General features: G+C 38.7%; 2 long non-coding RNA genes across 2 annotated transcripts; both read left to right on the forward strand.

The window, feature by feature from the left end:
• Positions 1 to 1,679: 1,679 nt before the first annotated feature.
• LOC125141494 lies at positions 1,680 to 13,756 on the forward strand. The gene is made up of 4 exons (XR_007140884.1): positions 1,680 to 1,922; positions 12,829 to 12,925; positions 13,004 to 13,088; positions 13,220 to 13,756. It is a non-coding gene; the product is annotated as an uncharacterized LOC125141494 (long non-coding RNA).
• Positions 13,757 to 13,860: 104 nt separating this feature from the next.
• On the forward strand, positions 13,861 to 27,167 carry LOC113635094. Its single transcript, XR_007140880.1, has 6 exons — positions 13,861 to 16,369; positions 16,529 to 16,718; positions 23,376 to 23,565; positions 23,694 to 23,796; positions 25,969 to 26,039; positions 26,222 to 27,167. It is a non-coding gene; the product is annotated as an uncharacterized LOC113635094 (long non-coding RNA).
• The last annotated feature ends 652 nt before the right edge of the window (positions 27,168 to 27,819 follow it).

Genomic DNA, 27,819 nt, shown 5'->3' on the forward strand with positions numbered 1-27,819 from the left:
AATGAAACAGAAAAAAGGCAGGCTTGTATGAATCAATAGGAGAATTTATTGGATCATCATCATTATAAATATAGACCATATGAGACACGGTACATTTCATTTTTATAAAAAATAGGTTCTGTCTCATTGGACATTCGTGAAATCAACGTTAAATTATTAAAAATATATTATCAGAAAATTAAATTAACCAACAATTAAATAACGATGAGCTACACAGTGATTGCCAGAGGCTCCAAGTTCAATTTCAGACTGGACAGCTGAAATAATAATAATAATAATAATAATAATAATAATAATAATAATAATAATAATAATAAATATTAATACTAACAGCTGCATGTTAAGTGCGGTCATGTTTGAACAATTCTTGTTCCTCTGTAGCAGATGATGACTTGTTTTCGGACTGCACGAGTTCAGCTAAGAAGTTGATGTAGCTGACGGCTGGTGTCTACTTTGGAAAGACGTTTCCCATAAGGCAGGATGGGGATGTGTGAGCGACAACCTTCAAACCCGTCGTTGATGGACTGCATGCGTCTGCGTTCGCGCACATTGGAAGCCTCGTGTGGACAGACCTGACACAGTCTGCCCTTAGTTGAAAGACTAGTCAGAGACTTCATCACCTCCTCACTGCCTTACACACTTGACCTCAGCCCGTCTCTGTGTTCACTGGATATCTAACTTCCTGTCAGACAGACTACAAGCAGTTCCGGTGCTCCCCTCATCCTCAGCACTGGAGCACCGCAACGTTGCGTAGTGAGACCCCTGCTGTACTCACTGTACACTTGTGTCTGACATCATCATAAACATCATCAAGTTTGCTGATGTCACTGTTGTGGTGGGCCTCACCTCCAACAATGATGATACATGGTGCCAGACAAACAGCAGAAAAATAAAAGGAGCTCATAGTGGACTTCAGCACGAAGCAGGAGAGGAAATTCCAACTGCTAATGAACAAATAGTTGCAAGAGTGAACGGTTTCCATTACATTATATTGCACAATGCACACATCAGTTTGGAACTCTTTTCACACTGGTAAATTTACATACTTTGCACATTATCATGTATATAACACACCTAAATTACATACACCATACTTATCTGCTTTCCATCCCATTCATTGCATGTTGTGCTGTTTTTATTTTTACTTGTTGTATTTATCCTCTTTTTAAATATTCATATATCTATTTTCATATATCTATTTCATATAACAGTCATAAAACACACTACACTACATGTCTACCGTCTATGTTTATAGTCACAAATAAACATTTGAATTTGAGATGTGGGTGTAAATTAAGTAAAATTAGAATTTTTTTTTTTAAAGCACAGTTTTAGTAGAGCGACCATGACAACTTCTGGAGTAATCTGTGCCTTCTAGGATCATCTTTGCATTAAAAAAAGCTCATCATTCATAGTAGAGAGAGATGTGCGCACCCTGGTGGTCATCAACATGAGAGATTTCAGAATACATTTGTAATTTTAAAAAACTTATTATTGTTTAGTGGTTATGCATATGTGCGTGTAGATTGATGGCAAAAGTTTAAACCGAAATTAAAACCTCTTTTGTAGTCACAATTGAAGGACTTTGAATACAAACTAGTCTACATCGATTGTTCCATAGTGTAATACAGCGTACATTTTATCCACGTTTTGCCCTGATGGCCTTCCACAACCGCCTTTGTTCTGTCGCCTGGGTGTGTGACGTCACTGCGCTCGATAAGGAAGTGGAGAGAACTTCTCTTTAAGTTCTTTTCTTGTTTGTTCTTCGTGTCCATTAAATGTAGTTTAAACTGTAGGCGATTTAACCAGAAAGTTCAGTTTAATGCGCTTTAATTATTGTTTATAACCGTGCTTTATAATAAACCTTTATAATGGAGATTCCTCACCTGACAGAAGACGAAATGGCCGAAGTGAAGAAGAATGTAAGTTCAATTCAATTCAATTCAAGTTTATTTATATAGCGCTTTTTACAATAGACTTTGTCTCAAAGCAGCTTTACAGAACATAAACACAGAGCAGAAGGTAAACATAATTAATGATAAAGGAAATAACGAATAATAAAAGAAATAAGAATTAACAGAATAAAAATTCTAGATTATTATTAGATGTATATAGTTCACAGTGTGTATGTATTTATTCACCTATGAGCAAGTCTGAGATGACTCAGGCAGCAGTGGCAAGGAAAAACTCCCTTAAATTGGTAAAGGAAGAAACCTTGAGAGGAACCGGACTCAAGGGGGAACCCATCCTCATATGGGTGACACTGGGGGTGTGATTGTAATATACAGTCAGTTAAATGTTGTATTGGTGTGAGGTTCAAGGACTTCTGATCTCCTGAGTACCACAGAGTCTAACTGGAGATGTCTCAGGATTCTTAGAGTCGGCCTCGGCTCAGTGGACGTCCAAAGGCTTCGTCCCACAGAGGACGTTGGGAGCTGGTACAGTGTCTGGATGCCTCGGGATGGGTACAAAGAGAGAAGCAGTGGAAAGGGATTAACATATCTGCCGTTCATAAAAATGTGCTGGTCTGATGTACTGGTGCATGATATTATGGGATGTATTATGTGTACGCCTGACTAAAGAGATGAGTTTTTAATCTACATTTAAACTGGGAAAGTGTGTCTGCGCCCCGAACACTATCAGGAAGACTATTCCAAAGTTTGGGAGCTAAATAAGAAAATGCTCTACCACCTTTAGTAGACAGATATTCTGGGAACTACCAAAAGCCCTGAGTTTTGTGATCTCTGAGAGCGTGAAGGATTGTAACGTGTTTAACTTTATACCCCAGGGTTAGGGTATTTAACCCTATATATAGCCTTTATACCCTGACATGATAAAGAAACACAAATAAAAGTCATTATTTACATTAATACACCTTTGTATTGCTGTATAAACCTAATCATACAAATAGGTGCTAATAACTGCGTGAGTGTGAGCACATTAGTCTGTAGCTTAGATGTGAGAATCCTGAAAGTAGAAGTTAGAGTAAAATTAAACAGAAGCTAGTTTAGTGTGATAATGGTGAGGAACCGCTTGTGGGCGCGCACGCGGGCGCGCGCACTCTCAGGCGGCTTGCCGTCATTTCCAGGTCAGTCAGCATCAAAACGGCGCTTTGGACCTGGTCATGACGTCACGAATGTTTTCAAGCCAATCCCAGATAGTTAGGGGTGTGGTCTACATTGTCAGGTACAGGTATGAGAGGTGTTTAAAGACTGGAACACAACTGACTAGAACACATTGTCATCTGTCCTTTTTGTGTTGGTAAATCTGACAAACATGTCTTCTGTCTCATGTCTTCATTTATGTCTGTATTGGTACCTGAATCTGTAGCTGTTTACTGCTCCACATATTCATATTTGTATCTGTATGTATAAAGTCTGATTTAAACCATGGCTGAGGACATTAACTCATTTATAACATATAACCAAACATATGTTGCTATTCTTCTCATATAGAACCTGACAATGTTGTGCACTGACCAGGGCGATGATCACCACCCTCAACACCATGTGGATGGTGACGCAGACCAAGAAGGCCCTGTTGATGACTGCAGTCCTCCTTTGGCTTCTTGGTGTTTTCCACTCTGATAGGGGATAAGAAATAAGAAAGTTCCTTCTGAAAACATTAACAGACAGAACATATCTGGAAAGCTTGTAGGTTTCTATATATACACCTTTATGGCTGAAAAAGCAATAATGCTGCAATACTCACACATGTAGCCAAGGAACAGGAGTAACAGGACCTCCAGAATTACTGCCACAACAGCCAGGCCAATGATTGTGGCCACACTTCACCTCCCTAGCAATGTGGCCGATGTTATCACCCAACATTGTGAAGCCCAACACCACTTGTCCCAGGGAGGATGTGGCCTCTACTGTGTTCATGTCCATCAGCTGTGAGAGAGAGAAACACCACATGACCACATTAGCATGACCTACATTTTAGACCATAGGTCACTAACAGACAGACCGCGGTCCGGGTCCGGACCCAGAAGCTGCCCAATATGGACCCGGACCTACAGCCCAGACAAAAGGTTCTAATTTAAAACTTGACGAGGTGCTTCCATTTTAACCGGCGCAGCTTTTGTATCTTTACAGTAGTGGTAGTGAAAACACACAGAGCAATCAAGTGATGAGTGGGACGGTGAAAGGGAGAAAAACAGACGAGTGAGATGGAGAAAGGGAGAAAAACAGACGAGTGAGACTCATTTCTGTTCCCACTTCCCACTAAACCAGTGTGTCTCATATGTACAGAAACTGGGGCACTTATTAAAAGTGACAATGTGAAACACCATTATGAGACAAAAAGGTTTTGAACAAACATATCCACACAAATCTGAGACAGTGTCCCTGAGACATCTTTCCCAGGTCTGCGGACAGTAGCCCTATACATCCTGACCATGTTTGGCTCTACATACAACTGTGAGGCAGCTTTCTCTACAATGAACATAATCCAAACTAAATATAGTTCCAGGGTCACTAATGAGCAGCTCCACATGTGTATGAGAGCGGCCCTGACTCCATTCAAGCCCAGGTTTAACCCTAACCCCAACCCTCGCGCAGGTTTAACCCCAACCCTCACGCAGGTTTAACCCCAAACCCCGCGCAGGTTTAACCATAACCCAAGCCCAGGTTTAACCCTAACCCTCGCCCAGCTAGAGCTCAGTTCTCCCTCTGAGATATAAAAAGGAAAGTTAAGCACTTTATTTAAACACACACAATTTTCACATTTTATTTATTTTCTCTTATTTTGAAATGTAGCCCTACTTTTATTTATTTAATGAGAGTGATGTTATGCCTGATAACGTATTATTAGTTCCAGTTTGCTTGTTTCCCTACCGGACGTTAGACGAGGGAACACCAGAGATATAAGCAGCATGCGGTACTGAAGTGTGCTAAAAGTGATTATTAATAAAAGTTGTGTTAATGCCGAAGCTCCTGTTTTATTTGGACAAAACATAAGCTGGTGTCAGAATACGGGACTGGTGTACACTAAAGAATTTGTGAGGAAATCACCAGCACAACCAGAACCATGTAGAGGGAAACAGACACGTAAAGCTTCCATAAATGGTCATGCACACGTGATCTGCCAGGTGACGAGCCAAGTGCAGGTGAGCAGCGCATTAATACAATCAAAAGCAGTTGGAAGAGTCGGCATCAAAACAAACAGAGAAAACTTTAGTGTTTGCCGTCATGGAAAAGCTAAATCCACCATCGCCAATGCGGCTTAGCGGCAATCTTGCTGATAACTGGAAACGTTTCAAACAGAGATTAGACATTTATCTCGCTGCGAGCGGTGCCGGTGGAGATGATGATGAAAAGCTAAAAGCATCCATCTGTTTGCACGTGATGGGTGGAGATGTACTGGATATATATAATAGCTCTCAACTCGACGATGCATAAATGTGAGGAATATTTTGTGCCAAGTAAGAATGTCACATTTGAGAGAGAAAAGTTTTTCTCTGCTGACCAAAAACAAGCAGTAAGTTTTGACCAGTACCTCGCTGAACTGCACACTTTCAGTAAGAGCTGTGAATTCAGATGTGCAGATGTGGAGGAATACACATGCCAAGGTCATGTCCAGCTTTTGGACAAATCTGCAGTAGTTGTGGAAAAAACAATCATTTTGCAAAATGTTGTAAAGAAACACAGTACATACTGTCGAAGAACAAAGAGGACTTTCTTGTTGATTCTGTACAGAACAACACACTATATAAAGCTGAATGGCTTGTACCACTGACTGTAAATGAAACTATAATCCCATTTAAAATAGACACGCAATACTGAAAGTGACAGGATACACTGGTGAGAATGTTCCAGTTAAGGGAATATGTCTGGTGACTCTGAAACACAAAGGAGACGTACTACATTTACATTTACAGCATTTGGCAGACGCCCTTATCCAGAGCGACGTACATAAGTGCTTAAATCTCTAACATTGACTACATTAATTCTGGTTCACTAGGTTACATATTTACATACTCTACAACATTTTTGGAGGAGAACAAAGATGTTTGAAGGACTCGGATGTGGTACATGCATGCAGAAAAGTTCCATTTGGACTACGAGGTAAATGTAAAGAAGAGCTGGCTCACATGGAGAAGCTCAATGTTATAAAGAAGATTGATGCGACTAGTTCACTAGTCGTTGTGCTGAAGAAAAATGGAGCTTTAAGGATTTGTCTTGACCCGAGAGATCTCAACAGGGCCATAAAACATGAACATTATAAACTGCCCACCAGAGAGGAGATTAGGTCTCAGTTTGCTGGAGCTAAGTGGTTTAGTAAGCTAGATGCATCATCTGAGTTTTGGCAAATGAAGCTTGAGGAGGAAAGCTTGAAACTGTGCACCTTCATTACACCAGAAGGCAGATATCGGTTTCTCCGTCTCCCGTATGGCATTGTGTCAACACCAGAAGTTTACCACAAGACAATTCACACGATCTTTGAGCATTTAACTGGCTTGGAGACTATGATGGATGATATAATCATGTGGGGTTCCAGCCGACAGGAACATGATGCATGGCTAAGGCAGGTCCTATATTTCATTAGACAGTTTTTGTTGGAGATGTACTGTCTGAGGATGGCGTCAGGCCAGACCCAAGAAAGACCTCAGCAATCGTTAACATGGAACAGCCACAAAATAAAGAGAAACTGAGAAGATTCCTTGGAACGGTCACATATTTGGCCAAATTTATTCCACAACTGTCTACACCTTCTGCACATCTTCGATGTCTCCAGGAGCAAAAGACTGAGTGGGTGTGGTCTCACGAGCAGGAGGGATGCTTTCAAGATCTGAAGCGCATCATAACGGAGGAGCCAGTACTCAGATATTATGATCCACACAAGAACATTAGGATCTCAGCAGATGCCCCCGATACAGCGATGCCCAAATAGAGAAAGAACTTTTGCCTAGCACATATGCCTGTGAAGGATTCCATCAGTATGTGTATGGGCAGACTTACAGACCATAGTGGAAACAGACCTAAGTACTTTATTGAGAGTGTAGGCATCTTAGGGACCTGCTAAGTTATCATGAAGTTAAACTCACCGTGAGAACATGGAAAAAAGCCTCACTGATTGGGACCAGTTTCTTGGGCACTGCAGAGCCAGATGGGAAGAGCAGTGGCAGGGCAGTAAACAGTGACGGCATGTTCAACTACATACAGAAATAAATAACACACAAGAGAGGATATCGATATCGATATGCACTAAAGTAAAGAGCTTAATTAATGACATTTTAATGACAATATATATTGGCACCGTACCACGTGCAGGCCGCACCACGTGCTTCACAGACAACATAAATTTAATCCAATTATTTCTCCTATAACACTCTGTTCAATATACATCAATTATCAGTGAGCTAAATCTCTTTTCTTTCTGAAACACAACTCATTAAACAACATACCTGTAAGAAAAGGACATAAACAGTTGAGACACTGGGCGTCAGCTTCTCCCTCACTGCTACACACTAGTACATATAATGCTAAACAGTTAGCATTAGTGATGGCCAGTCCGTGAACGAATCGTTCTTTTGAACCAGTTCTTTTTAGTGAACTGGATGAACCGGTTCACCAAATCGGACTGATTCGTTCTAAACAGTTCGCGACTTGAGTCAGCGCTGATCCACAAGTTACTAAAGTTACTCACTTTCAGTCATGCCTGGCAGTCGGTCTGACTCTAAATAAACTAATATCCCGGAGTATATGTAACTCCTGTACACTGAACTGAGACATGTTGTGCTGAGAGAACTGTGAGCACGAGCTGTTGATACTGCACATGTGTGAATTACTGAACCGATACAGCGAATCATCAGTACATTGAACTGAGAACTGCTTGTTTCGGACGCGTCCGAGAACTGATGAACTAGTACAGCGAATCATCAGTACACTGAACTGAGAACTGTTTCTTTCGGACGCGTCCGAGAACCGATAAACTAGTACAGCGAATCATCAGTACATTGAACTGAGAACTGCTTGTTTCGGACCCGTCCGAGAACTGATGAACTAGTACAGCGAATCATCAGTACACTGAACTGAGAACTGTTTCTTTCGGATGCGTCCGAGAACTGATGAACTAGTACAGCGAATCATCAGTACACTGAACTGAGAACTGTTTCTTTCGGATGCGTCCGAGAACTGATGAACTAGTACAGCGAATCATCAGTACACTGAACTGAGAACTGTTTCTTTCGGATGCGTCCGAGAACCGATGAACTGTTGATACTGTGCATGCTTGAATAACTGAACGGGTACAGTGAATCACCAGTACACTGAACTGAGAACTGTTTCGGACGCGTCCGACATACTGTTGATGCTGCGCATGCGTAAACCTTCAGAGCAAATTATACATATTGGGATATGCATAGTAACTAGTCATAAGCTATTAAACATTTATATAAAAAAAAAAAATCAATATATGTCACTCAATATATGTGTCACGATGTGACACGGTGAAACAAAAGGCAAGAGAGGATCCAAATGCAGATAGGACTTTACTGGACAAAAACAAGAAACAAACATACAGGCAGGCAAAACAGATCAGGACACGGAACAGGAACAGAGAACAACATGAACCAAACACCTACAACGACCAACACCAGGGAAGTGAACAGACAGAGTAGATATAGTGGACAGGAGCCAATAACCAAGCAGAGACGATTAGAGACAAAGACAAGACACCTGGGGAAGAGATGGAATGTGATTAGTGTCCATGGTGAGCAATGAGTGGGCGGAGCAAAACAATTAAAACCAGGGAGAGACGGCAGACAGAAACAAGGGGAAAACACAGACAGACACATTACAATATGTCAGTTAATTTTACTATTGACTATTATGCAGGTTAGTCTGTATTTTTATATGCTGCTTTTTGTAAATTGATGAAGATTAGTTTATTAACTTTATATCTTTAAGGCACGTAAAACATCCACGTTTGCACATAAATGCCTGTTCTGCGTGTTTTAGTTGCAAAACTTAAATGTAAAAAACGTATTCAACTAAAGTTATGATTACAAAGAACTTTTCGAATGTGTTAAATTGATTGTATTAATATCTGCCGGCAGCTGGATAATGGAATTAGTGTCATTACGTCATTGTGAATGACGTCATTACGTCAGGACGTAAAAGAACTGGTGAACTGGATTTTTGAACTGGTTCATTAAATCGAACCATCAATAGTTAGCATCACGATCACGACACGATATATCGTTTTGAATAATTAAAAAAAAACACATTAACCGATACAGTTTTAACATAACTGACACAATCAACTGTCATTATGTTAATCACATTCTCTTAGCGTCAATAATGTGTTTCAGAGAAGAAATATTAGCACAAGAATATATTGAGGGGAGGAGCGAAAAACACCTGCGTCATCATCGGCCTCATACGCAACATAGACTGAGGCGACCGCATGGTGCACAAGAGGAAGCACCACAGAAGTGTCCCACCGATAACATTCCCTCCACAAACAAATTCCCAAAGAAAAGTTCCGCTTCTTTTAAAGTTATATTCTATGAACACTAATTAAGGACAAAATTTTGTGGAGTTCACTAAACCATTCTTTTGTAAAAAGTAGGAAGATATAAAACATTAATAAACCAATCTTTAAATAAAACAATAATAATACAGGAAATAGACAAGGGTTAGGTTAAATCAATGAGTTCACTTTTTACATCAGTTACATTCTCCCCCTGAACTTCACAAATTTTGCTATTACAGGGATTTTACACGCATTAGACCAAATTATCCAGATTATGTCACATGTACAGTACAGTCTGTTTTGACTGAGACTACATGTCTTAGAAAATTGAGGTTCCCAACCTGGCAGAGGCAACTGAACTAGTAAATGCAGACAACCTTGTAGACTTCACACCGTATTACAGTTTCAATCACAGGGACGTTACATACGTTCTTATGAAATATTAATGTGTGTTCTAAATTGAATACGTTTTGACTTATTTTGGATGTATAACAGTGATGTTTTGGAATAATCTGCTTTAAATACAAGATTAATCGACAGCAATGTTGATCAAAAAAAAGTTGTCAATTATATAAATATATATATCAACAAATGCTGCTTATGAGCTCACCCAGAATATTCCTTGAATAAACTTTAATAGTCATGTTAAGTGCTGTCTGTTTTGACAGCCCCAGGAATAAATCAATCTGTTACTCCTCTTACCGTTCGCCGTGCCGTGCACGGCACGAAAGTCAAAATGACCACTAGGGGATGAGCCAGAAACAATCTTCGTTGTAGCTTTTAAGCATTAAATCCTCTAAATACATGGTTAAACTTATTTTTCTAGTAAAGCTTAGACTCTCAAGATTTTTTTAAGCCCACACACAAAGCATAATATGATTCATAGCCGTCATACTATTTGAAACAAAATTTGGAGTAAACTGACCTAGGTGGCGCTAGACCAGTTGTTCCCTTACCTTTAGACGTTTCCCTTTCTTCACTGGGGTTATATTTTCCAAAATAAATGCTTCACAAAAATCCCCAAAGGTGCAAGGAACTGGAATCTGTAAGCCTTTTAATCCAAAACGCCTCGCAAATATTCCACATGTGATCCGAAAACTGGAAACAGTAGTGCGCCACCATCATTTGTTTCGGCTCTAACTTCTCATTGGAGGTTTCAAAAATTACACTGATGCGTCATTTATAGCCCAGGGCCTAACGAATCAAACAAGCCCTCACTTGAGCCAATCGGTGCTTGTATTGCAGAGATAGACGGCTGAGAAGCCAATGATGTCATGACATCATTTTTGGGAACCCTCCCTTTGACTGACAATTGCTCCTTCCAATAGCAATGAAATGGTCCGGGACCTCTACAGCTCTTTAGCCAATAAGGAGACGATTCCAACGGTATGCAACATGCCATGTCTCCGAGGCCTCTGGCTGCGCAAACAAGTTGCGCAAAGGATTTATTGCGCAATCCTCGACCTTTTCACACTCTCACAGCTCAGGGTGTCAGGTTACAGGCCTTTTTCACACCAGACTTGTAGACAGAGAGGCTCTGTGTGTTTTAGGCCTTTAAACTGAGCATGCAGTCTTTTAATTCAAAGTTATACAGTAAACAAGTACACAAAAACACATGACCGGACGGACATGTCCGTAGAAAAATAGTTTTATTGAAGCCATTTTTGGTTCTTTTGACTTGAATTTCTTTTGGTGAAAGCCAAGACATGTGGCTATGACCCTCAGTTGTTATTTGGTCCCTAACATGTTCCAGAGCAATAAGATTAATCAGTTTATCAGGTAAACAACTCAGGCGGAAATGAAAACCTTCCATTCTAGCCTCTGTAACTTTGTGCCAGTAAGGCCTAGAATCAATCTGAAACTAGTTTCTGAAACTAGAGAATATCTTCTTTTACAGGCTCACCCCTGTGTGTCAAAGTATGTGGGAGCTGTACCACTTTTTGTTGGGTAGGTCATATACGCGAAAAACCTGCAAAAAGGGGGCGAGGTCCTGAACAGGTTAAATTTGTATTTGTTCTGAATTCTGCGTGATGAGATAGAAAGTCTATTCCAAATAGATATTGCTCTGTAAGGTGATGTGCGTTTCAAAAAATTTGTCCTGGGAAGCGGAAGTTTTATATCACCACCTAGTGCCTGCCTGGTGGCGTATGTGTCCACTTCCTACAAAAACAAACTGCTCAGAGAGAAACTGTGGCTGTTTCATAAATACTGCATTCCACAACATTAAAATTAATCGTAATTTAATTTTGCCGTCAACTGTGAGCCAAGAAAGACGTTTATGCATCAGGGCCACGTTAGTCTTTAAAGAGCACTGGAGGACAGTCCTTGCCACCCTATTTTGTGCCACTTGAAGCTTAAGAAGGTGTGGTCGATGTACTTCACTTCGTATGGATGAGGCTTCACATGGGCCCTCTTCATCAAGTTAACATAATCGGCTGGGAGATACACATCCTGGTCCCTCAGACGCCTCTCGATGACGCCGTGAACGGAGTCGCATTCCATCTGAGTATGCCCTTTCTCGAGGTACTTCTGAATGACGACTTTGTTTTTCTTCATGGAGAACAGAAGTAGTGCGTTGCTTAGAACTGCATTCCTGTTCCGATACCCACAGCTGTCACTCCACAGAATAAATGTGTCAGGCTCGGTGTGTGCAGAGACATAGTCAACAATGCATGAAGCAAACTCACTGGCAGACAGGGAGGTCTAAGTTGTCGGTCTTGAAAGCACAACAGATGTTGCACTGGTCCTTGTTTGGGTGGAAATGCCTAGGTTGAGACGCTTGAACTCATCTGTGAACACTTGCGTTGACAAAGGTTCCAGAAACACAGGTTCCAGAAACTGTTTGGATGTTGTGGATCTACAGTAGTGTGAGGGCACCTTTGGCAGGTTATGCAGAAAGCTGCGGATGAATTCATGTCCTGGCGCTGAATGACGTGCGTCACTGTGTGTTTGTCCCTCAGTGTCTGCTTGTGTGTATCCCTCCTTTGCCCAGTTTAGGGCAGACCACTCGCCTATTCCTAGGGTAGACAGAAACATATTTTTGCAGACATGTCTTCTCTGTCCGCTGACCTGTAAAAAAAACAACAGGGAATTTGATCTTTGGGAATTTTCAGCCCCCCTTCTCCTTTGCACGGGGACCACGTCAATTAGACCATGCACATACATCCTCTTCTCCTCCCAAGTCATATGTTGCCAAAAGTAATTGAAAATGCTATTCTGATTCTGATTGAAAAGGCTCACTGATTGGACTGCAGTGATGTTTAGCTGACTTGGCACATGCTGCTGATGAACATCTAGGCCCCATAACCTGTGGCTCCCTCATTATTTCCTTCTGCTTCTGTTTTCCAGTGCATGAAAAAAATAAATGTTGGGGAGGTGGCAGCGTGAAGCGGAGGAAAGGCGGCAGCGTGTAGAGGAGGCGCCGCTGCAGGATGAAGAGAATCCAGTAAGTCTGTCTTTATTTGTGCAGAAGTATAGAAATTTCTATGTAATTTATATATTTTCTCTCGTTGACCTGGTGCAGAATAGAGAACTAGATATTCTTGGCTTGGGGGAGTCTGTGGGCAAACCTTGCACTGAATTTCGCCAGTCTGCAGCTGCATCGCACAGTAAGTCTGTCTTACAGAATTGCTTTAGAAGTCTGTCCATGAATAAACTGATGAACAACTAGTGAGAATTGGACAGTTTACCTTTTAAATCCACGTGCATTTGTTTTTACTCTCTTGTCGACCCACCACAGGATATATTCGACCTGGCGATGTTGGTGGTCTACCGAGCACAATACATTGTGTTCTTGTGGTGTGTAGGCCCAGGATTTTCTGACAACCAGCAGCATGAAGTGCATCTTTATTTTTGCAGAAGTGCTTCAAATGTACATACAGATACAAATATGAATATGGTAACGAGCTGGTAATGAGCTGGGCACAAGAAACCATTGCACTGATACGTCAGTATGACCCCATGTGGAATGCCTCCGAGGTGCTCGAACTGAGTGGGGTCCAGAGAGACCACCTGAACCACGAAGTGGGTCTTTATTTGTGCAGAAGCATAGAAATTTCTATGTAAATTATAGATTTTCTATAAATTTTATTTTTTCATCAACTAAAGAGATTATTGTAAAACATGGTATAGCTGTTTGGAAGACTGGTGTCTGCACTGAGGTAAAGCTGGTTTTATATTCACACTTCTGGGTTCAATAACTTTCTAATTTAATGTGCAATAAAGTCATTTTTGACTAATAGACGTGTGATTTTAATGTAACAGTGTAAATACTCACTAAAATGTGCTTTTTCTTACAAAATCATATGTAAATAAAGTAAATTACTGTATTTTATGTTGTAATTTTACTTTTGGATGAAAAAAATATATTTTGTTCCTGTTTATTTAAAGGCTTTCATGCCAAATGTCCTGCGGTGTGACTGTAACATAAATGAGACATAAAATATAAACTATAAAATAAACCAGCAACAATTGGAATAATTTATAAGAGCTTTGGCATTATTTTACAAATATTAACTTAATAAAAAAAAGGTTTTTACATACAAAAACAATATACAGGAATATTTACAAGCAAAATTTTGTACCATAAATGCCGTCCTGAGGCGTGACGTGGAAATCACGTGGTGTGACATCGCTTTAAATGCAACTAAATGCCTTAATTAAGTTCATTCAATTTTTATCATGATGTAGCTTTTAAAGCACTGCATAATTTAACTATCACAAAAAAATAAACTGCAGTAAGACTCTCATTTTACAAAATATTTCTATGCGAGTGAGTGAGAAAAGAAGGTGCAAGTAAGGAGTGGAACTGAAAAACAGTAAAAGGCTTCTTAAACTTTAACATATGTGATTTGCAGTTGAAATCAGTAATATCTGTATATTTTCTCTTTACTGTAGTGTGGTGTCACACCGCAGGACATTTTACCTCTGTCGCTGAGAAAAAGGCTTAGAAAATAGCATAAAGAAAGGGAAATTCTATAAAACAGCAACAGTGACACCAACTTCAGCCTTTGAACATTATAATTTCATATATTTTGTTTGAAAAATATATATTTTGTTTGTCACATAGAAAAAAAACCTACTGTTTCACCTCTATTTCTGAAGTGCCCTAATTCATTTCCAGCCATTGTGGAAACTGATAAACTGATCTCTGGGATGCCATCAGGACCCGCAGCCTTGCGGATGTTTACCCGTCAGAAGGATCGGGTTACATCAGAGACGGAGAACGCACTCACATATTAACAGTAGCTGGTTTGTTCCCTTTAAAGTCTGTGATGTTGTTGATGACCTGCCACATGCTTCTTGCATCGTTGGTGTTGAAATGTTCTTCAACTTTATTTTTATATTGTCTTTTTGCGGCTTTGATGGTTTTTTGATGGTTAGCATGTTAGCTTGTTAGCATTAAGTTTGATCAAAACTAATAACTATTCAGCATAGGCTCTGATTTGGCCACGTGTTGTACTTGACTATCAGCCTAGTTGCGATTTAATAGTCTGATATTTTTTTTAGATTTTAGATTTTTTTAGATTTAGAGTTTTTAAAAGATCAGATTATTGGTTTAAATTCTCCGTAATCTGATTTATTGATCACTGAAGCACAAAGAATAAACAATACAGTGATTTTAAATTTAAAAAAGTTGCAGTGCATATCATTTAAAAACAGTCGAAAGTAGAAATTATAGTGCTGATTGTTAAATGACATTCATTGATTACATATTAAATAATAATAATGTTTGTAACTTGATGGGCAAAAAGGGTTAGAAGAATATAATGTCTTCAGTCAGACAAAATGCATACTCCCATTGTCTATAGCGCTCAGTCCGCTAACTCCGGATACGGCCAGCAGGCCGCTTCCTCAGTCTGCTAACTCAGGATACGGCCAGCAGTATTAAAAAGTTGTAAGTGCAGAAGTGACTGTGAAACCTTTAAATTAGTCTCAGCGTAAGCAGTTATGTGCTATAATAAGCTTAATTCAGTGTTGTTGTTGTTTGAATTAAAGATCAGATGATCTCACTACAGATACATGTTTATGGTAAACAACACGAACTCCAAGGAGCAATTAAAAAAAGTCAAAGTCCTGGAAAAGCATGAAATGAGGTTGGATTATTAAACAATTGTACATTTTACACACACAAATAAAAAATAAAATCTATTATTATAAACATAAAATACGGTTAAAAAAAGATTAAAAGAACAGGGGTCTTCTGGAAACACTGAAGGTCACAAACTCAGTGGCACAAGTGTTTTTGGGCCTCACAATGTTGGGTGATAACATCGGCCACATAGCGATGGAGGTAAAGTGTGGCAGCAGTGTCGCAATCATCGGCCTGGCTGTTGTGGCTGTTATCCTTGAGGTCCTGTTGCTCCTTTTCTTTGGCTACATCTATGAGTATTGCAGCATTATTGTTTTTTAAGCCATAAAGGAGAATATATAGAAACCTACAAGCTTTCCAGATATGTTCTGTCTGTTAATGTTTTATAGCGAAGGAGGTATTTAAGAATTTTTTTTAAAGGTATTTAAAACTCCAAAATTCCGATCACTTATAAAAGTCATAGCACAGCTCTCCTCAATGAGCCGGTCGATTTGACACCTCATTCATGGGTCTAGGAGAAAAGCTGCGGGACAAGTTACAGCACAATAACAAGAATGTTGCTTTGCAAGCACCATTAATAATGTGGCGTAGAACAGAATGATGGACTGAGGCCGTAATTCTACGGCGTGTTTCGGATTGGTCACAAGGATCTTAGCCAAGTGTGTAGGAGGAGCAGGAGGAAGAGGGATAATGAACAATAACACACATTTGATTTGTGCTTATAGATAGAGCAGCCGCTAGGTGGGTGTTAGACATTCTCTCACAATTCACCATGGCATGCACGCACAAAATGAACAAGTAAGTCCGTCTTTATTTGTGCAGAAGTATAGAAATTTCTATGTAATTTATATATTTTCTATTAGTTTTATTTCTATCAGCTTACTCTCGAGTTTCTCTCGAAGATGCACTAAAATGTAGGTCATGCTAACGTGGTCATGTGGTGTTTCTCTATCACAGCTGCTGAACATGAAAACACTGGAGGTCACAACCTTGATGGCACAAGTGTTGTTGGGCCTCACAATGTTGGGGGATAACATCAGCCACATAGCGAAGGAGGCGAAGTGCAGCGGAAGCGCTACAGTCATCGACGTGGCAACGGTGGCTATTGTTCTGGAGTCCATGTTGCTCCTTTTCCTTGGCTTTATCTGTGAGTATTGCAGCATTATTGCTTTTTCAGCCATAAAGGTGTATATATAGAAACCTACAAGCTTTTTACTTTTAGCAATAACTTTCTGTTTTTAAATTTAGCTTTAACAGTAACTTTCTGTGGTAAATAAGGCTTCTACAATAACTTTCTGTGGTACATTTAGCTTTAACAGTAACTTTCTGCGGTAAATTTAGCTTTAACAATAACCGCCTGAGGTACATTTAGCTTTAGCAATAAACTGTGATACATTTAGCTTTAGCAATTACTTTCTGTGGTAAATTTAAATTTAATGTTAACTTTCTGTGGTAAATTAAGCTTCTTCAATAACTTTCTGTGGTACATTTAGCTTTAACAGTAACTTTCTGTGTTAAATTTAGCTTTAACAATAACCACCCGTGGTACATTTAAGTTTAGCAATAAACTGTGGTACATTTAGCTATAACAATAACTTTCTGTGGTAAATTTAGCTTTAGCAATAACTTTCTGTTTTTAAATTCAGCTTTAACAGTAACTTTCTGTGGTAAATTTAGCTTTAACAGTAACTTTCTGTGGTAAATTTAGCTTTAACAATAACTTTCCGTGGTAAATTTAGCTTTAACAATAACCGCTCGTGGTACATTTAGCTTTAGCAATAAACTGTGGTACATTTAGCTTTAGCAATTACTTTCTGTGGTAAATTAAGCTTCTACAATAACTTTCTGTGGTACATTTAGCTTTAACAATAACTTTCTGTGTTAAATTTAGCTTTAACAATAACTTTGTGTTAAATTTAGCTTTAACAATAACCACCCGTGGTACATTTAGCTTTACCAATAAACTGTGGTACATTTAGCTTTAACAGTAACCTTCTGTGGTAAATTAAGCTTCTACAATAACTTTCTGTGGTAAATTTAGCTTCTACAACAACTTTCTGTGGTAAATTAAGCTTCTACAATAACTTTCTGTGGTACATTTAGCTTTAACAGTAACATTCTGTGGTAAATTAAGCTTCTACAATAACTTTCTGTGGTTCATTTGGCTTTAACAATAACTTTCTGTGGTAAATTTAGGTTTAACAATAACCGCCCGTGGTACATTTAGCTTTAGCAATAAACTGTGGTACATTTAGCTTTAGCAATTACTTTCTGTGGTAAATTTAGCTTTAACGTTAACTTTCTGTGGTAAATTAAGCTTCTACAATAACTTTCTGTGGTACATTTAGCTTTAACAGTAACTTTCTGTGTTAAATTTAGCTTTAACAATAACTTTCTGTGTTAAATTTAGCTTTAACTGTAACTTTCTGTGGTAAATTTAGTGTTGACAATAACCACCTGTGGTACATTTAGCTTTACCAGTAAACTGTGGTACATTTAGCTTTAGCAATTACTTTCTGTGGTACATTTAGCTTTAACAGTAACTTTGTGGTAAATTTAGCTTTTACAATAACTTTCTGTGGTAAATTAAGCTTCTACAATAACTTTCTATGGTAAATTTAGCTTTAACAATAACTTTCTGTGGTAAATTTAGCTTTAACAGTAACTTTCTGTGGTAAATTTAGCTTTAACAGCAACTTTCTGTGGTAAATCTAGCTTTAACAATAACCGACCGTGGTAAATTTAGCTTTAGCAATAAACTGTGGTACATTTAGTTTTAACAATAACTTTCTGTGGTAAATTATCTTTAGCAATTACTTTCTGTGGTAAATTTAGCTTTAACATTAACTTTGTGGTGAATTTAGCTTTTACAATAACTTTCTGTGGTAAATTAAGCTTCTACAATAACTTTCTGTGGTACATTTAGCTTTAACAGTAACTTTCCGTGTTAAATTTTGCTTTAACAATAACTTTCTGTGTTAAATTTAGCTTTAACTGTAACTTTCTGTGGTAAATTTAGTGTTGACAATAACCACCCGTGGTACATTTAGCTTTACCAGTAAACTGTGGTACATTTAGCTTTAGCAATTACTTTCTGTGGTACATTTAGCTTTAACAGTAACTTTGTGGTAAATTTAGCTTTTACAATAACTTTCTGTGGTAAATTAAGCTTCTACAATAACTTTCTGTGGTAAATTTAGCTTTAACAGTAACATTCTGTGGTAAATTAAGCTTCTACAATAACTTTCTGTGGTTCATTTAGCTTTAACAGTAACTTTCTGTGTTAAATTTAGCTTTAACAATAACTTTCTGTGGTAAATTTAGCTTTAAAGTTAACTTTCTGTGGTAAATTAAGCTTCTACAATAACTTTCTGTGGTAAATTTAGCTTTAACAATAACCGCCCGTGGTACATTTAGCTTTAGCAATAAACTGTGGTACATTTAGCTTTAGCAATTACTTTCTGTAGTAAATTTAGCTTTAAAGTTAACTTTCTGTGATAAATTAAGCTTCTACAATAACTTTCTGTGGTAAATTTAGCTTTAACAATAACCGCCCGTGGTACATTTAGCTTTAGCAATAAACTGTGGTACATTTAGCTTTAGCAATAACTTTCTGTGTTAAATTTAGCTTTAACAGTAACTTTCTGTGGTAAATTTAGCTTTAACAGTAACTTTCTGTGGTAAATTTAGCTTTAACAGTAACTTTCTGTGGTAAATTTAGCTTTAACAATAACTTTCTGTGGTAAATTTAGCTTTAACAATAACTTTCTGTGGTAAATTTAGCTTCTACAATAACTTTCTGTGGTAAATTTAGCTTTAACAGTAACTTTCTGTGGTAAATTTAGCTTTAACAGTAACTTTCTGTGGTAAATTTAGCTTTAACAGTAACTTTCTGTGGTAAATTTAGCTTTAACAGTAACTTTCTGTGGTAAATTTAGCTTTGACAATAACTTTCTGTGGTAAATTTAGCTTTAACAGCAACTTTCTGTGGTAAATCTAGCTTTAACAATAACCGACTGTGGTACATTTAGCTTTAGCAATAAACTGTGGTACATTTAGTTTTAACAATAACTTTCTGTGGTAAATTTAGCTTTTACAATACCTTTCTGTGGTAAATTTAGCTTTTACAATAACTTTCTGTGGTAAATTTAGCTTTAACAGTTACATTCTGTGGTGAATTAAGCTTCTACAGTAACTTTCTGTGGTAAATTAAGCTTCTACAATAACTTTCTGTGGTAAATTTAGCTTTAACGTTAACTTTCTGTGGTAAATTAAGCTTCTACAATAACTTTCTGTGGTACATTTAGCTTTAACTGTAACTTTCCGTGTTAAATTTAGCTTTAACAATAACTTTCTGTGGTAAATTTAGCTTTAACAGTAACTTTCTGTGGTAAATTTAGCTTTAACAATAACCACCCGTGGTACATTTAGCTTTAGCAATAAACTGTGGTACATTTAGCTATAACAATAACTTTCTGTGGTACATTTAGCTTTAGCAATAACTTTCTGTTTTTAAATTCAGCTTCAACAGTAACTTTCTGTGGTAAATTTAGCTTTAACAGCAACTTTCTGTGGTAAATCTATCTTTAACAATAACCGACCGTGGTACATTTAGCTTTCGCAATAAACTGTGGTAATTTAAGCTTCTACAATAACTTTCTGTGGTAAATTTAGCTTTAGCAATAACTTTCTGTTTTTAAATTCAGCTTTAACAGTAACTTTCTGTGGTAAATTAAGCTTTAACAATAACTTTCTGTGGTAAATCTAGCTTTAACAATAACCAACCGTGGTACATTTAGCTTTAGCAATAAACTGTGGTACATTTAGCTTTAACAGTAACTTTATGTGGTAAATTTAGCTTCTACAATAACTTTCTGTTGTAAATTTAGCTTTAACAATAACTTTCTGTGGTAAATTTAGCTTTAACAATAACCGCCCCTGGTACATTTAGCTTTAGCAATAAACTGTGGTACATTTAGCTTCAGCAATTACTTTCTGTGGTACATTTAGCTTTAACAGTAACTTTGTGGTAAATTTAGCTTCTACAATAACTTTCTGTGGTAAATTTAGCTTTAACAGTAACATTCTGTGGTAAATTAAGCTTCTACAATAACTTTCTGTGGTTCATTTAGCTTTAAAAATAACTTTCTATGGTAAATTTAGCTTTAACAATAACCGCCCATGGTACATTTAGCTTTAGCAATTACTTTCTGTGGTAAATTTAGCTTTAACGTTAACTTTCTGTGGTACATTTAGCTTCTACAATAACTTTCTGTGGTAAATTTAGCTTTAACGTTAACTTTCTGTGGTACATTTAGCTTCTACAATAACTTTCTGTGGTAAATTTAGCTTTAACGTTAACTTTCTGTGGTACATTTAGCTTCTACAATAACTTTCTATGGTACATTTAGCTTTAACAGTAACTTTCTGTGTTAGATTTAGCTTTTACAATAACTTTCTGTGGTAAATTTAGCTTTAACAGTAACTTTCTGTGGTAAATTTAGCTTTAACAATAACTTTCTGTTGTAAATTTAGCTTTAACAATAACCGACTGTTGTACATTTAGCTTTAGCAATAAACTGTGGTACTTTTAGCTTTAACAGTAACTTTCTGTGTTAAATTAAGCTTCTACAATAACTTTCTGTGGTAAATCTAGCTTTAACAATACCCGACTGTGGTACATTTAGCTTTAGCAATAAATTGTGGTACATTTAGCATTAACAGTAACTTTCTGTGGTAAATTAAGCTTTAACAGTAACTTTCTCTGGTAAATTAAGCTTCTACAATAACTTTCTGTGGTAAATTTAGCTTCTACAATAACTTTCTGTGGTAAATTTAGCTTCTACAATAACTTTCTGTGGTAAATTTAGCTTTAACAATAACTTAAGATATACTAAATAAATACCTAAATAAATACATAAATACCCATATTTTTTAATTGCACTTATGCCACATGGTGTTGAGGGTGGTGATCATCGCCCTGGTCAGTGCACAACATTGTCAGGTTCAATATGAGAAGAATAGCGTTTAAAATTGCTTCAAATGTACATACAGATACAAATATTTATATGGTAACAAGCTGGTAACGAGCCGGCACAAGCAACCATTGCACTGATGCGTCAGTATGACCCCATGTGCAATGCCTCCGAGGTGCTCGAAATGAGTGGGGTCAGGAGAGACTCTCTCACTCTCTCACTCATTTTCTACCGCTTATCCGAACTACTTGGGTCATGGGGAGCCTGTGCCTATCTCAGGCGTCATTGGGCATCAAGGCAGGATACACCCTGGACGGAGTGCCAACCCATCACAGGGCACACACACACTCTCATTCGTCAGGAGAGACTATGTTGTAAAAAAAATCTTAGTAGAAATAATTAAAGTATTATTCCTTACAATACTATAACCAAAGTAAAGTATTAGGCCTTGCAAAATATTACAATTGGTGTCATAAGACATATGTAGGCGATGTTGTAGGCCAAAGATGTTTATTGTAATCATAAACTTAGTAAAAGTAACCAGATTCGGGGCTGTCAGGCCTAGTCAGTCTGAGCACATTTGTAATAACAAATACAAACTTGTTATGTAGAATGAAGAAGACCATGGTTCTCAGACCTTAGCTCATAAATTGTTATGTAGAATGAAGAAGACCAGGGTTCCCAGACCTTAGCTCATAAATTGTTATGTAGAATGAAGAAGACCATGGTTCTCAGACCTTAGCTCATAGCTATAACTTGTTATGTACAATGAAAAAGACATTGGTTCACAGACCTAGGCCCTGAGAACTAAGGGGAGAAAAATCTATAAATGGGCATGTGGTGCCCAGACCTTAGCTCATAACTTGTTGTGCAGACTGAAGAAGGCCCAGGTGTTTAGTCTGAGGTCATGAAAAATAAGGAGAGGAAAATCCATAAATGGGCATATGGGTGAAAGGTGATGGGAAATAAGGGGAAATTAGGTCAGTGTATTTAGAAACCATAGGAGGTGATTCCGGTAAATAAGGTGATATGACACCGTGGGACTCCAAGAAATACTGGGAACCAAAGAAGAGGCTAGGAGCACCAGGGTATATATTGAGAAGATATCTGGGGCTCGCAGGTGAAGGTGTGTATGCGCGTGGGTGTGCGTGGGTGCGTGTGGGCGCGTGAGCTTGCGCGCGCGTGTGTGTGTGCGCGTGTCCGTGTGTGGGTATGTGTGTGTGAAATTCTTCTGGCCAGATGAAGGAGGCAGCCGCGCGTGTGTGATGTGTGTGTGTGTGTGTGTGTGTGTGTGTGTGTGTGTGTGTGTGTGTGTGTGTGTGTGTGTGTGTGGGGTGTGTGTGCGTGAGTGGTGTGTGTGTGTGAAGGTGTGGGTTTTTATTTTTGCAAGAACGTCGCGAGAGTTTTTGTTTTTGATTGATATTTGCATGACATGCTCTTTTTGGGGTTTTCATTTGTTACTTTCAACTTGGCAATTTCTCTTAGAAGATTGTTGGCTGATTGACCACAACAAAGAAGTTTGCTCATTCTCATCCAGGTCTGAGGAGTTTTCTCAGTGTTTTTTGTAGTAATTATAGAGTTATCAGTTAAGTCTAACTAAAACAGTTTTTAGTAACCAAAAAGTCTAAGTGTAAAGATCACCCTGCGATGTGTCAACTTGGAGGCGGCTCTAAGTTCCAACAACCACCTGAACCGCGAAGTGCGTCTTTAATTGTGCAGAAGTATAGAAATTTCTGGGTCCTGACCCAGACCGCGGTCTGTCTGTCAGTGACCTATTGTCTAAAATGTAGGTCATGCTAATGTGGTCATGTGGTGTTTCTCTCTCACAGCTGATGGACATGAACACAATTGAGGCCACATCCTCCCTGGCACAAGTGTTGTTGGGCCTCACAATGTTGGGTGATAACATCGGCCACATAGCGAGGGATGTAAAGTGTGGCGACAGCGTGGCAATCATTGGCCTGGCTGTTGTGGCAGTTATTCTGGAGGTCCTCTTGCTGTTTTTCCTTGGCTTCATGTGTGAGTATTGCAGCATTATTGCTTTTTCAGCCAGAAAGGTGTATATTGAGAAACCTACAAGCTTTCCAGATATGTTCTGTCTGTTAATGATTTCAGAAGGAACTTTCTTATTTCTTATCCCCTATTAGTGTGGAAAACAACAAGAAGCCAAAGGAGGACTACAATTATCAACAGGCCTTCTTGGGCTGCATCACCATCCACATGGTGTTGAGGATGGTGATCATCGCCCTGGTCAGTGTACAACATTGTCAGGTTCTTCTGTCACAAGGATCTTAGCCAATAAGTGTGTAGGAGGAGCAGGAGGAAGAGGGATAATGACCAATAACACACATCTGATTTGTGCATAATTATGATGTCAGCTTATAGATAGAGCAGCCGCTAGGTGGGTGTTAGACATTCTCTCACAATTCACCATGGCATCCGATCACACAATAATTTTCGTTCAGCCAAAGGTGGTGTAGGACAAGAGTGGAGGAAGGGTGTCAACCGACCAAACTGGGCACCATTTCCACCTGTCTGCAACTGCAGTGAGATGACTTACTTCCCAATGCAGTGAAGCAGGCGGTGGAAGCGGCACAGCCGACAGTGTGGCCTAATGGGGCAGTCGTGGCCTAGTGGTTAGAGAGTCTGACTCGTAACCCGAAGGTTGTGGGTTTGAGTCTCGGGCCGGCCATGACTGAGGTGCCCTTGAGCCAGGCACTGAACCCCCTAACTGCTCCCCGGGCACTGCAGCATAAATGGCTGCCCACTGCACCGGGTGTGTGTTCATGGTGTGTGTGTGTGTTCACTGCTATGTGTGTGCGCACTTTGGATGGGTTAAATGCAGAGAACAAATTCTGAGTATGGGTCACCCTACTTAGCCATATGTCACTTCACTTTAATAAGAACTTTTTTTTGCTAAGGTTTGCATATGGTGGTGTTCTTGACAGCTTCCCTAAAACTTTATCCTATAATTAAAATAAGAAATATCCCAATATATCGCCTTGCTTACAATATTGCAATGTATCACAACATATCGTAACGCAACCCCATATCGTGATACGTATCGCCAATACACAGCCCTATGGGATATGTAGTTTTCACACAGTGTAGATATCTATGGCTGCTTACCGAACATTAGCCACATGCTAACAGTAGCCCGTCCACAAAGCATATGTTCATGGGATATGTAGTTTTCACACAGTGTAGATATCTATGCACCCTTACGAGCTGAAATAAAATAAACAAATCACCTGAATGGCTTCCCAGGCGGCTGGAACACCAAATTCCCTCCTCTGAAGCTGTAGATCTTTCTGTAGTCCCTCCTCTACCGAACCGATCCTTTATCGCCATAGCAACGATACTCCAAAGCACATCCCAACTGGTCCATGAATTCCTCCCAGTCACATCATTAACTAAACTAAAGTGTAGGAAAGCAGTTAGATAGTCACGAGAATTAGCGTAGCTTCGGCTGGCTGTCTGTCTCAGAAGAAACAAGTCATAAACTTTACTCTTGTGCACATTATATACACAAATAAAAGTAGTAATAACACTCAGTCAGACAAATACAGACGCTTTAACACACATTGTCAGTGGTTATTTACTCTATATATTAGCCTTAAAACTCGCAGGAGACTAACAACAAACCTCTCACACCGATCTGCAGTTCTAAACTCCACCCCTTCATCCAATCATAATTCTCAGTATACCTGCAGAGGTGGGAATAAGAAGGACAAGGGCCAATCAGAAAGAAATGAACTAACCTGCTGGGCAAAGCCACGTTTTTAGACAGTGTATTACTAACAAACTCTTAAAGGGGACGTGCACAATTATTTTATCACAATACACAGACACAGTTATGATATTATATGAACCACAAACAATCATAAATGCCCCATTACATGAAAATAAAAGAAATGATACTTAATATAACCCCAGCTGGGCTACACTAATGTTTCAGCAGAACAAAGTCATTCAATATAGGGTTTTAGCAGCACAAAGTGATTCATATTAAAAAGATACCAAGGGAAATGGGATCTTAAATTAAAGAACATTAAATATATGCATTAGAAATATTAATAAATATATAATTAAAGACAAATATATAGATTTAGAAATAAATAAAACATTTTCATTTGAAAAACATTTAAGCATCTGATGTACATGTGAACTAAGGGACACACACACACACACACACACACACACACACACACACACACGCACACACACACACAAAACAAAAACAAAATAAAATACACTAAATGTCTCCTTTTTGTGTCATTTGCCCTCAAGTTTAAACACTTCACTCTGACCATTCCAAAGCACTGACACTGGAGACTCCTTCTATAAACATGTCTTTAAAATCTAAGTGAAATTGTAATTGCAATGAAATATGTTTGATATTTATTTTCTGTCATATATCAGATCTGCTTTAATCACCGTGTCTGAAGTTCCAGTTCCTCCCAAAGTCCAGGAGAACCTTCAGGACAATGCAGGTCTGACAGCTTCATTTTTGAAGATTGTTAAATATAAACATGGCTTTAAATCTATAAATTAGCAACCAGCCATTAAAAAAAACAATGAAATTTGACATGAATTGACATGAAATTTGAAATGTGCCTACAAACAACTTGATTTTTATGATAATAATCTGTTTTGTTTATTCTATGTATAAAAGCCTGTAGGGAACTTGTTTCTGTCGGTGAGCCTAAGACCCATCAGAAGGCCAACAGCATCACAGGTAAATACGGAATGTGGTTCCAGGACCCAGAGTCTCCAGGAGCTCCGTATGGGCCAGACACGGTGTGGTGCATCGACACTGTGAGCAGTGAAGTACGAGAACTGTACGCCTATGAAAACCTGGAGCAGCTCGCCCGTGACTACCCCACCAAGGTCCTGCTTTTACCAGAGTCGATGGGGAGCACCGGGGCCACCGTATACCACGGATTGCTTTACTACCGACGCAGACAGAGCCCCACGTTGCTGGGTTATGACGTTGCTGCTGAGAACATCGTGGCCTGGAGAGAGCTGCCACACCAAGGATTTCATGGCCAGTATCCTTATTCCTGGGGTGGCTACACCGACATCGACCTGGCTGTGGGTGACAAGGGACTGTGGGCCATTTACAGCACAGAAAAGGCTCGTGGAGGCTCATCATTATCTCACAGCTGGATCCTGAAAACATGAGAGTGATCAGAAGCTGGGAGACCAACATCCAGAAGAACAAAGTGCCAAACGCTTTCATGGTGTGTGGCAGACTGTACACTGTACAACCCAACTTTTATAACATCGTGTAACTTAGCGCCATCTTCTGGCAAATAGATTCAACTGCAAATACAGTGATAACGTAAGTGCTTCCAAAACTACTTCTGGTCCCTCCTTCATTCCGCCATCATTATCCTTCATGAAAATGATCCAGTATCTTTACGAAAGTAGTGGTGTGTTCTCTAAATGAAAAATGGGTGAATATAGAAAGAGGTAGATTTTGGATAAAGGAATCCCACAGGGGACTTCACATGGAAGTGTATTTTGTTGGAATATGTGATGTTAACAACCTGTATAAGTTCTTTAAATGCACCTCTGTATCTAAATAAATAAACCAGTAAATTTAAAATAAAGAAAATTAAATATATTTAACATCTAAGCATCTGATGTACATGTGAACTAAGGGAAATTTATGATAATGAATGATAATTTAAAACGGCAGCCATAAATGTACATACACATTTATATATTTACTGAAATTGGAAATGTGCAAAATATTGAGCAGAAAGAAAGGATTTTGCTGTAAATTGCCGTGTTACCAAGAAAAATGACCAAACACCAAGGAGAGGAGACATGATGAAATAATCCTCTACCTGCACTTAGGACTCTTTACCTGCCTCATACAGGCATTATTTAATCAATTCTGCATTAATCTGATCTTACAGTCACACTTTTATCTTCTACACTTCAACACAAGAGTTAATTTTCCTCACCAGTGATCCATAGTGGCTGTAGATTGCTGTACTGTGTGTGAGGTTTGTAGCTGGTCGTGGAAGTTCTGAGGTTTGAGAGATTTACAGTATAAAGTATCACACTGGTAGACACGGGCATGTGTAAAAAAGGTTTCACAATTTATTGTGTTCAGACGCAGGACCCAACACTCTGCATATAGCATGGGAGATGAAGGGCCACCATCATCGATTACATCAAGATTTTATAGACAGAACTCAAGTAAAGAGTTTTACCCCCCCAGGCTGTCAGAGCTGTTTGGACTTTACTCCATTACTTAAA

The sequence above is a fragment of the Tachysurus fulvidraco genome, chromosome 1 (genome assembly GCF_022655615.1).
Source record: "Tachysurus fulvidraco isolate hzauxx_2018 chromosome 1, HZAU_PFXX_2.0, whole genome shotgun sequence".
In the NCBI taxonomy this organism is placed as follows: domain Eukaryota; kingdom Metazoa; phylum Chordata; class Actinopteri; order Siluriformes; family Bagridae; genus Tachysurus; species Tachysurus fulvidraco.